A 10555-nucleotide genomic window follows, 5' to 3' on the forward strand; every position below is an offset into this window, starting at 1 on the left:
CAAAATGAATCTATCCTAACCTACCCAAAGCTAATCTACCCTAACCTAACCAAACAAAAACATGGCCTAACCAAACGAATTACTTCCAGGTAGTCTAGAAAAAATGTGTTTAATTGATAGGGGCGAGTTGTAAAGAGGCATCATCATCATCTAATATCACAATGCCCAATGGGGGAATGTTTTTTTTTTTTTCTAAATAGTGCATCCCACAATGGGAATGTACCACACACAGTACAGCACCCGGTAGGACTGTACCAGCACTGTACAGCACCCATGGGGACTGTACCCACACAGGACAGTACCTGGTGGGACTGTACCCATACAAGGCAGCACCCGGCGGGACTATACCCACACAATACAGCATCCAGTGGGACTGTGACATAGCGCAACACCCAATGGGACTATATCTGATATAGCGGAACACCCAGTGGAAATGTATCATCTGACACAGAGCAATACTTACTAAAGGCAAGAATATATACACAGTCTACCCCGCTTCTCCGTGTATATACACTAACAGGTGTAAAATATACCTTCTGGCGGGTCAATAGGCTATTGTGATGGCCTTAACAACCCTCTGTTATACGTGAAAAGCGACCTTATTTAACTTGACCATAAATAGTAGTTACAAATATTTCGCTTGTTAGACGATGTATTTCATCCGGCTTCATACAGGTTCCTGACGAGAGCTTCAGACGCTGCTAGAGTCCTGTGCTCACTCCTCCAAAATAGCCACCAAATTTCATCATCTGAGCCCTAATTTAGTGGAGCTAAACATGTTCCAGATAGCATAGCTCGGTGGATCAGACACTTCTTGTAATTACTTAATCATAACCACATAGACGCAAAAGGCCTATTCTGGCTCAAAATTAACAAAAGCAGCCTATATAAAAGAAAGAAGCACAGTTTTATCCGGCATTAGCATAAATAACTTTTGTGCTAATTTTCTTGACTGGTTTCTTATGTCATGAACATGATAGTTAAATTTTAGCCTTGTGGTGCAGGGATTAACACACGCTTCGCAGGCAACAGGAACCAAACTCAAAATGGTATTTGATAATAAATGGCGTTAAGGTAACCCAGCCAACCTGCAGGACAGTTGGCTGTTGACATAAAATCCAACAAATTTAGCTTTTTGTAATCTTTTCCTGGACAACTTTTTGCGATATCGTGCCTACGTCAGTGCGCTGACGGTCTTCCCCGGCTGACAGTGACCCTACGTTTTTATGTAGCGTTACGTGAGGCTGCATAGCTACGCAAACTGTCGAACACCGGCGTATCTTGCTGCTCCAGATCAAACTGCGGTACGATAAAAAAAATTGAGCGGAATTTGAAATTCTTATCTGTTGAAATGTCTTGCGTGAGAAGCGAATATTTAATCTACTTCGCGTTTACAAATCAGAGCGAATAACAATGAACTTAACATTTGATATTTACCATTGCATATACATAAATATTTTTTACTGTAACCAAAACTACAATTGGTTGATGCCCAGAAACCGTACTTCAGTGGTGAGCGTGAAGACATGAAGTGAGCGTGCAAGGGAGATATGGGAAGTGACCAGACAATAACAACTTCAGTGTTAGAATTGTCACTAAGTGGAATGGGCGAGTGGTTTTTAGCAGTGGGGTAATTACCATCAAACGGGTTATTTTTCCTTTCGGGTATATAAACCCCTTAAATATTTCAAGGATACTAATATGTCCATAATAAGTAAACAGCCATCACCATATTCATTAATACTCATATAGTGTAGGTCTCTAGGAATGTGGGGGTAGAAATAGCCTAAGCTACTCTATCCCTTTGAGATGTGTTTCTTTCTTGTCTCAATAAACATACTGGAGGTGTGTGGGTAGTTCATCACAGTGTGTGTGCCAGCCAGCAGGCATGCTACAGTGAAGTGGCAACGACTGGTTTCGGCTCTTGGGTACTGGTTCTCAACTTTTAATCGATCCATGTATAGGTTCCAGAGCCTATTGGTCACTTTCATATTTACGTTGAAAGCTGTGAATGGAGTTTGACTACCGACATCACTACTTAACGCATTCCATTTGTTCACCATCCAGACATTGAAACAATTCTGTCTAATCTCTGTGACACAACTGGGTACTTAGTTCCCATCAATGTCCCCTTGTTTGTGTACTACCCACGATAGTTTCATTTTCTGCCCCTGCTTATTCCCGAGCATTTGGAATGTGGTTATCATATGTTTTTTTCTTTTATCCAGTGACATGAGGTTAAACTCCCATAGGCTTTCCTCTTAACTCCTACTTATCAATTCTGGGACAAGTCTGGCGGCATATCTCTGAACTTCTCCAGCTTCGCTTTGTGTTTAACGAGATAAAGACTCCAGGCTGGTGCCGCATGTTTCAGAATTGATCTGACATAAATGGTATAGAAGCTGTCAAGCGACTCTTTGTTCAGGTTCCTAAAGGCAGTTCTAATATTAACCAGCCTTCCGTGCGCAGCTCAAGTACTTGTTTTGATGTGGCCTTCTGCTCACTTATGGTGCTTGTAGTACATCGGAATGTGTTTTTCTTTTAAAATCATACGTGAACATTTATAACTCATATTTAATTGTGTGCAGCACAGGATCATATAAGCATTACCTTGTACGTTTACAAGGTAAACGTTACATTGTTGATAATTAATATTATTTTGTGTGAAACACTGCTAGGATGCCTGACAGCATACATTATAAACCCCCAATTGTTGTGTCGTGTCCTTTCAACACTATAACGTTGCAAGTCCTACTCTCGCTTCCCTATCCACATACAGTCAGGAACTATCCACACATATGTAGTCAGAAACTATCCTCATATGTAATCAGAAACTATCCTCATATATATGTAGTCAGAAACTATCCATATATATGTAGTCAGAAACTATCCACATATATGTAGTCAGAAACTATCCACATATATGTAGTCAGAAACTATCCACATATATGTAGTCAGAAACTATCCACATATATGTAGTCAGAAACTATCCACATATATGTAGTCAGAAACTATCCACATATATGTAGTCAGAAACTATCCACATATATGTAATCAGAAATTATCCACATATATATGTAGTGATAAACCTACATCGTTCGTTTTGGTATCATTGTGTTCGCAATTAAATTCCCTACAGGTGTGTATAAATATAATGTCCAAATGCCTGGCGTGACTCCCAACAGCAAAGCCTAAAGTCGGTAAAAGTTACCCGTGAGCGCACAAAATCAGTAAAATGTTTATACTCGTTCCATTTTTCTCACCTTAATTCTCGTGCTACGTCGCTCGTTTTGGTATCATTATGTTCGCAATTAAATTCCCTAGAGATGTGTATGAATATAATGTACAAAAGCCTGGAGTGCCTCCCCGCAGAAAAGCTAAAATTTTCCGTGAACGAGCACCAATTTGTACACTGCAACCTAATGTGTATACTCGTTCAGTTTGATTACATCAATTTTCGTGTTACGTCTTTCATTTTGGCATCAAATTGTTCGCAATAAAAAGGCGCGTATTTTAAAACTAGTCCCATAATAATAGAGCAATAACTGGAATTTTAACAAATATTTTAATTCTGGAAGCTCATCATCACAAAATTATTTATATCTTTCCAGTGTTCTGACATAAATTTTTATGTTACATCTTTCATTTTGGTATCAAATTGTTCGCGACGTAAAGTCGCGCATTTTAAAACTAGTCCCAACATAATAGCACAATAAATAGAATTTTAACAAATATTAAAAAATTTTGACCAAAAACCTATTTATAATCATATAAGTGTTCGGACATCAAGTTTCATGTTACATCTTTCATTTTGGTACCAAATTGTGTGCATTCTAAAGGCGCTTATTTTAATACTATCCCGAGGTCGATTGGATGAAAAATGAATTTTATACAAATATTTTTGTATTGGACGCAAGTCCGGTCCAAAGTTAGGACTCATGAGAAAAATAATGGACGAGAGTCCGGTCCAAAGTGACCGATAGTGTTATAAGCTAAATTTAATTCCTCTGTTATAGTCTATACGAATATTATAAGCTACACTTGTATGTGGATTGTACCTGGATGGGGTTCTTCTACATCCCCAAGCCCGGCCCGAGGCCAGGCTTGACTTCAGAGCTTGGTCCACCAGGCTGTTGCTTGGAGCGGCCCGCAGGCCCACATACCCACCACAGCCCGGTTGGTCCGGCACTCCTTGCAAAAAGCTCTTTAGTTTTTTCTTGAAGACATCCAATTTTATTTCAATATTATTACCAACATTACGGGCTATATTTCTCTGCAAAAGATAAATGGAGGATAAAAGATAAAAAAAACAAAAGAGTAATAACCAGAAACAAAGAGAGTAATAAGGGGAGATGAAGGAGAGGAGATGGAGGAGAGTGAGGTGGAGGCGCCAGGGTGGATAACTAGCCTCCAGACGGAGGCAAGCTCAAAGAACAACATTTTCCATATAGGCTAATTCACTATGGACAAATGGAGAGAGACAGACAGTGACCGACAATGAATGATGGATGAAGAGAGCTAGAGAGAGACAGGTTGAAAGATGGCTAGATGGAGGGGAAGATTGTCAAGACAGAGAGATGGAACAATAGGAGGATGGAACTGTTACCGGGGGAGGGGGAGCTGTGGGAAGGGGTTAGAAGGAGGGACTGTGTGGGTGTATAGGAGGGGGGACTGTGTGGGGGGTTATAGGAGGGAGAGACTGTGTGGGGGGGTATTGGGGGAAGGGATTGTGTGGGGGTATGTGGGGGCAGCGGTCGACCCCCACAGTCGCATGAATTTTTACATGCTGTTCATTCTAAACAGGAATTTTCTTAAATGTAAATAAATATTTTAATATATTAGCATATTGTGCATATAAGCATATTGTGCATATATAGGCATAGGTTAGGTTAGGTTAAGTGTTCAAGTTCTGTTGGCGATTATTTGTATTTCTAGTACGTGAGTGAAGCATTTACAGTGTTTGTGGTTCGAAAAAAATTCGTCAGTGAAGCACTTGTTCCGGAAGTGTTCGAATGTCAGCAGTTGTGAGTCGTGTGTAAATCATTTTTATTCATAAACAGGGGGTTTGGCGGGTGCATGGAATCACTTTTGGGTCTTTTGTTTGGAGGACGGGCTGATTTCTTTAAAGGCACTCTGACGAATCTACTGAAAACTTCAAACCCAAGTACACGACGGAAAACCACCACTGAACCACCCACTCCAAGGCTGAGTAGCGACGCGAACTTCTCTGAATGATTATATTTGGGTCATGCCACTAAGTAATCACTGCTGGCGGAGATTATTCAACACGCGTTTATTAGTGAACTCCACAGGAATAGTTCTGCTATAACTGTTATTATAATTATCGTGCGCTACGAATTGATGCCAACGATTGCGTAGACCAAGACTATAAGAAGGTCTTAAGTTCTCGTTGCTAACTTCTGAAAGCAAGAATAAGTATAGGTGTTCGGAACACGGCTCTGTCTTCCTCACCGGGCTGGCGCTGCAACCCCTCCTCATGTCTGGATAGCATCTATTTTGACGAGCGTCAATAGTCAGAATTCGTTCATTCTTAGCTCTTAGACAGTAGTATACTGACTAGTAAGGAATTCTTTTCAAATAAATGAAACTATAACACAAACTTAAATCTTCCTATGCTTAGTATAGCACACATATGTACTATATAGGTCTCAGATATTGTGATAAGCAACACAAGTAAACAATTTGTTTTCGGGTTTGTACAACCCAATAGTTCAGATTTCCACTTCCTAATTTTGTTTTACGTCGGTATATATACTATGGTCCTCATCGTTACTATATAAGTACTACCACAACAGGAGGATGGGCTGGTCTGCAGCACTGGAGCAACGGTGGTGTAGTGGAAGTGAAATGTGTAATATAAGGCGTAAATTAGCAAGTGGAATATGCAATGTACGGGACATCCTGAACGTAATGCCAAAGCTGTTCTCGGGTTTGACTCAAGCGATTTATTGCCAAAATCACATGTTCGTTAAAGGTTAGGTTATCCACTATGCAAGGTGCGCCGCGTCGCAAGGCCCACAGAGCCTAGCACTGGTCCATATGGGCTGGTGTTATCCATACATCACCTCACCCACACAGTTGGTTCAACGGTCAGTTTAGACTATTAGTTGTGCATTTTTTCTTCACTGAACGTAAGCGAAGTAGGTAAAGGGTTTCAGCCAGTTCTATCCTAGCCTGATGTTCACAACATTTATAGTTTACATATTGACTGTTATTGTGTCTGAAAGTAAGTTCATTATGGGCCGAAAATCCCGCTGTCTCGCCGATTTACTTCAACTCTGTGTATCTACCATGCACAGTTGAGTCATTGTAAACCTCGTGAAGTAGACCTGCATAATCTATCATAATCTACTCCAGGCCGTTGAGTAGAAACGAAAACAAACTTGTCGTTTATTGTAAGTCTTCAAGGAGACAGGTACACACGCCAATCATCTATAAGTCCTGTAATAACTAATCTGGAATACTAATTATGTGCTTCAAGTCCCCGGGTAAACAGGCACGCCTGGGGCGGTCACCGGAGAAATGATAGCCTAGCTGATATATATTAGGCTAACTCCTCCATGGACCTGACCACACGCGCGCCTGATGGCATGCAAGAGAATCCTGACCTTTACACAACACCAAGTTCAACGAAAAGGAGTTGGTGGGAACGTCACACTATATAGACATTCATGCACGTGTAATTATGATACTTCCCGAGTTGGATAGTGAAAAACACAGGTTCTTCACATGGCAACACACGTGTAGCCATGTGCTCAAAGTATATATACAGATATTTTATTCATTCAGATATTCAACGCAATATCCATCGACACAAAAAGAGGTTAATTGCATGTCATCCAGGGAAGAATGGCTTGCATACTTCATCCAGAGACGAGACGATTTTTTTGTTGCAGATGTGTGGTTATTACTGCACTAATTAATGCATGCTCCCTCTCTCAGCCGCATTCCAATTACAGCGCCAAGTGACAGGTACGCGTGTCTCCTTGAGTGCCTGCCTGCCGGTCCACCTGCATGTGGGTAAGAACAACCCCTGATCGTGTTTAACCACCGTTGGTAATGGGTCAGTATCTGGTGGGACACACACACACCTACCTCTACCTTTCCACACTTCCACAACTTTCCAAGCAGCTCCAGCCTGGAGTCCATACAGAGTTAAACACAAGACAAAAAGAAGATCAGAGATATGCCACCAGAAAAGTCCCAGAACTGCGAGGTATGAGTTACGAGGAAAGGCTACAGGGGGTTAAACCTCACGTCCCTGGAAGATTGAAGAGTTAGGGGGAGACATGATCACCACCCACAAAATTCTCAGACGAATTGACAGGGTGGATAAAGACAAACTATTTAGCACGGGTGGAACACGAACATGGGGACACCGGTGGAAACGTAGTACCCAAATGACACACATTAAAAATAATTTGTTCAGTGTCAAGGTAGTTAACAAATGGAAAAGAACATGCCTGCTTACTGCTGGGAGAGGCACCTGCCCTCTCACACCTCCACCCTGTCTCCTTCCTCTCCACCCAACTGTCCAAGTGATTGGGCACCATTCCTCCCCCCCCCCCCCCCGTCCCATCCCGAATCCTCATCCTGATGCCTTCCAAGTGCTATATCGTAGTAATAGTTTGGCGTTTCCTCTTGATAGTTCCCTTCCCTTATCCCCCTAAATAGCCAACACCTTCTCTCTCAATCTTTCGCATCTACCCCCCCCCCTCTCTCACCTCTCCTCTTTCCTCGTTCTCCCTTTAACCCCTTACTCTTTCTCTCTATATCTTTTTTGTTTTTGTTTATTAATACATTTTGTACATCTGTATTTGTGCCTCTACCCTAAGCTATATGAAGGGGAGTACAGTGGGTCAAAAAGCTAGCTACGTGGTGCTAAAAAAATCCCCATCACACAGGATAGTTAGTCATACAGAGGTATATGATAAATAGTCTGCACTGGCAGACTCTGGCTGGTTAGCCATACAGGGCCATATGTCTCTCTGTCTGAAAAGTGAAGAAATCTAGGAACTCTACGAGCCACTTTTCACCTATTATGAGAGAGGATCACTATTTGGTCCTACCCGTTCCTAATAGAACAATAGGCTCTACCCCGACCGGTCTTTGTCCATCCCGTTGGGTGAGGCTAGCCACAAGCGTCTGACTTCCAACCATGGAAGTGTGCAAAACTAAAACGTCGCCTTATACATTAATACAAGTATTTGTGTGTACGTCTGGTAATATACTGCATGTGTAAAGGAAGAAATGTATACGTTTATCACTCAGAATGTTCGGTAATATGTTGATTGTGATGTGTGTCTATGTATGAACACGTTATACTGAACGGGGTGAGAACAACTTGAGCTACCTCATTCCTTTGTATTTATACCTAAATAAACTTATTTCAATTTCAATTTGCAATCATGGATAGCAAAGACACAATCATTCTCATACTTTGTTATGACTCTTTATTTCTGCCTAAGTGTTCCTACCATCACCATTCTCTACAATTGCCTGCATTTTATAATTCTGTATTACTTTTACTCTTTGATATAATAGAATTGTTTACTGTTGTATGCAATGACTATTAATGGCACTGATCTATCTCTCGGTGCAACACAAACTGCCTATTAACAGACAACAACTGAATACAAAACAAAATCAAAATTTGTTTGACAAATTATTTTTTTGTTTTTTTTTTGTTTTTTGTTTTTTGTTTTGTTTTTTGAGATATATAGAAGAGCTGTTACATTCTTGTAGAGCCACTAGTACGCGTAGCGTTTCGGGCAGGTCCCTGGAATACGATCCCCGCCGCGAAGAATCGTTTTTACAACCAAGTACACATTTTACTGTTGAGTTAAACAGAGGCTACAGTTAAGGATTTGCGCCCAGTAAATCCTCCCCGGCCAGGATACGAACCCATGACAAAGCGGTCGCGGAACGCCAGGCGAGTGTCTTACCTCTACACCACGGAGACTGGGCTGGTGAGAACTTATAACAAGTTACAATTAAGATAAATATAAATACATAACGTTCACATAATACTCTAAGATTAGTGACCCCATCACCCCACAACCCAGATCATCCCACAACCCCCATCATCACCCCACAATCCCCCATCACCCCCCACTGGACGCCGCAGGGTCGTACACACGCTCCCAGGGAGAGCCTGCAACATGTCAGGGCTTTTTATGTAGCGAAGTAGCAAGTATATTTCAATATTAACGCAGTCACAGGTCATTAAGTTCTCCTGATTTAAGAGGTTGTGTTGTCGGCTATATTCTCAGGTATTTTATTATGCTCAGGAGACACCTCCACCCACCTGCCTACCTACCTACCTCCCTCCCTTCCCCCCCCCCCCTCTCTCTCTCTCTCTCTCTCTCTCTCTCTCTCTCTCTCTCTCTCTCTCTCTCTCTCTCTCTCTCTCTCTCTCTCTCTCGTTAACACCTTCGTATGACCTCTGCATTCCGTTAATTATGTGTGTCCACGTTACCCATAACCCAGTGGCAAGGCAAACCTGGAGGGGACTTCCGGGCCGCCAATGTCATCATGGCAATAGTTCGTGTACAGATATAGTGGATTTTATTTTTTCTCTGTACCGCAATAAATTGAAATTGTGTCAAGCAGAAAGATCACAGACGCCATCATGTAAGTTGTCGCTGCTTGGAGGTTTCTCTCACTTTCATGTTGTTTTTTGTACTCTATTGCAAGACGGGGTGTCTTACTTCCTCTTCTCCGAGGTCAGTGCTGGTGTAGTCACTGGGGGGGGGGTGATGGTAGTGGTGGTGGTGATGGTAGTGACAGAAGTGGTAGTAATGATGGTGGTAGTGATGGTGATGGGACCCACTGGTTACATTGTTCCAGCTCGAAACCTCCTCGCTAATGTAGCTTTGTTTTCAGTCTTTCAGGTACTCCCCTTACCCAGCGCGGTGCCTTCCCATTTATCCCAGGTTTGTCCACTATTCTGCCCACCGCGGCACTCGGGAGGAACAATACACAACGGTTTTAGACAATTTAGGAACGTACAGTCTACGCAGTCTTCGTTTTCCGGTCATATTTTAGTAATCCTGTCATAGAACTCTGTCAAGCTTGTTTGGCACGACTTTACATTTCTAAATCTATGCTGATCTTTCGTTGCAAAGTTCATCCTCTCCAGTTGCTTAATTATTCTCAACTTGGTAACTCTATCCGGCAGTTAAATGGAATATTTGTTAGGAACTCTCGTCTGTAATTTAGTGTCTACTATATCTCGTCTTTTTGTTAATTTTGAGACTAAATTTGGTACTGGTGGTTGTGGTAGTGGTGGTGCTGGCGACGGTAGTGGTGCAGGTGGAATTTGTGGTGGTTGTGGTGGTACTGGTATGGTGATACTGGTAATGGTAGTGGTGGTGGCGGTGATATTAGTGGGAATGGTGGTCGTAGTGGTGGTGATGGTCGTAGTGGTGGTGATGGTCGTGGTGGTGGGAATGGTAGTGGTAGTGGCACTGGCATTAGTACTGACAACAGCCTCAGAAATACATCCAGTACAAATGCAATTCCCTCAGTACTA

This window comes from Procambarus clarkii, chromosome 83 (genome assembly GCF_040958095.1).
Source record: "Procambarus clarkii isolate CNS0578487 chromosome 83, FALCON_Pclarkii_2.0, whole genome shotgun sequence".
NCBI classification, from domain to species: Eukaryota; Metazoa; Arthropoda; class Malacostraca; order Decapoda; family Cambaridae; genus Procambarus; species Procambarus clarkii.